General features: G+C 33.6%; 1 non-coding gene across 1 annotated transcript; it reads right to left on the reverse strand.

Annotated features, from left to right (window-relative positions):
- Positions 1-1,329: 1,329 nt before the first annotated feature.
- On the reverse strand, positions 1,330-1,437 carry LOC112787140 (small nucleolar RNA R71). Its single transcript, XR_003194570.1, has one exon. It is a non-coding gene; the product is annotated as a small nucleolar RNA R71 (small nucleolar RNA).
- Positions 1,438-1,971: the final 534 nt, after the last annotated feature.

Consider the following 1,971-nt stretch of genomic DNA (forward strand, 5'->3'; position numbering starts at 1 on the left):
AAATCTTTTCCAAAAGTCTTAGTTATTTTCGAAAATTCCAAAAATATTTTTCAAAAATCTTTTTCTTATTTTTATACCAAATTTTCGAAAATAACATAAACAATTAATGTTTTGATTCAAAAATTTCAAGTTTGTTACTTACTTGTTAAGAAAGATTCAAACTTTAAGTTCTAGAATCATATCTTGTGATTTCTTGTGAATCAAGTCATTAATTGAGATTTTAAAAATCAAATCTTTTTCAAAAACTAATTCCTATCATATCTTTTCAAAAATATCTTCTTATCTTTTTCAAAAATTTGATTTCAAAATATCTTCTCTAACTTCCTAACTTCTTATCTTTTCAAAATTTGTTTCAACTAACTAACTAACTTTTTGTTTGTTTCTTAACTCTTTCAAAACTACCTAACTAACTCTCTCTCTCTAATTTTCGAAAATATCTTCCCCCTTTTTCAAAAATTTCTTTTTAATTAACTAATTATTCTTATTTTTATTTTAAAAAAAATTTTTTTCGAAAAATACTAACATTTTTAAAAAAAAAAACCATTTTCGAAAATCACTAACTCTTTTTCAAAAATATTTTTCGAAAAATATTCTCCCTCTCTCATCTTATTCTATTTATTTATTCATCTACTAACACCTCATCTCACATCTCAACCCTCCTCACAGTTGTGTTTCTTCCATTATATTACATTCTTTGTCTCCCCCTCTTCTTCTATTCACACAGGGATCCCTATACTGTGGTATAAAGGATCCATATTATTATTATTATTTTTTCTGTGCCCTCTTCTTTGTCATATGAGCAGGAGCAAGGACAAGAACATTCTTATTGAGGCAGATCCAGAACCTGAAAGGACTCTGAAGAGAAAATTAAGAGAAGCTAAATTACAACAATCCAGAGAAAACCTTTCAGAAATTTTTGAACAGGAAGAGGAGATGGCAGCCGAAAATAATAATAATGTAAGGAAGATGCTTGGTGACTTTACTGCACCTAATTTCAATTTACATGGAAGAAGCATCTCCATTCCTGCCATTGGAGCAAACAACTTTGAGTTGAAACCTCAATTAGTTTCTCTGATGCAGCAGAACTGCAAGTTTCATGGACTTCCATATGAAGATCCTTTTCGGTTCTTAACTGAATTCTTGTAGATATGCGATACTGTTAAGACTAATGGAGTAGATCCTGAAGTCTACAGGCTCATGCTTTTTCCCTTTGTTGTAAGAGATAGAGCTAGATTATGGTTGGATTCTCAACCCAAAGACAGCCTGAACTCTTGGGATAAGCTGGTCACGACTTTCTTAGCCAAGTACTTTCCTCCTCAAAAGCTGAGCAAGCTTAGAGCTGATGTTCAAACCTTCAGACAGAAAGAAGGTGAATCCCTCTATGAAGCTTGGGAAAGATACAAACAGTTGACCAAAAAGTGTCCTTCTAACATGCTTTCAGAATGGACCATCCTGGATATATTCTATGATGGTTTATCTGAGCTATCAAAGATGTCACTGGACACTTCTGCAGGTGGATCCATTCACCTAAAGAAAATGCCTGCAGAAGCTCAAGAACTCATTGGCATGGTTGCTAATAACCAGTTCATGTACACTTCTGAAAGGAATCCTATGAGTAATGGGACGCCTATGAAGAAGGGAGTTCTTGAAGTTGATACTCTGAATGCCATATTGGCTCAGAACAAAATATTGACTCAACAAGTCAATATGATCTCTCAGAGTCTGCATGGAATGCAAGCTGCATCCAACAGTACTCAAGAGGCATCTTCTGAAGAAGAAGCTTATGATCCTGAAAACCCTGCAATAGCAGAGGTGAATTATTTAGGTGAACCTTATGGAAACACCCATAACTCATCATGGAGAAATCATCCAAATTTCTCATGGAAGGATCAAAAGCCTCAACAAGGCTTTAATAATGGTGGAAGAAACAGGTTTAACAATAATAAACCTTTTCCATCATCCACTCAGCAA

The sequence above is a fragment of the Arachis hypogaea genome, chromosome 20 (genome assembly GCF_003086295.3).
Source record: "Arachis hypogaea cultivar Tifrunner chromosome 20, arahy.Tifrunner.gnm2.J5K5, whole genome shotgun sequence".
In the NCBI taxonomy this organism is placed as follows: Eukaryota; Viridiplantae; Streptophyta; class Magnoliopsida; order Fabales; family Fabaceae; genus Arachis; species Arachis hypogaea.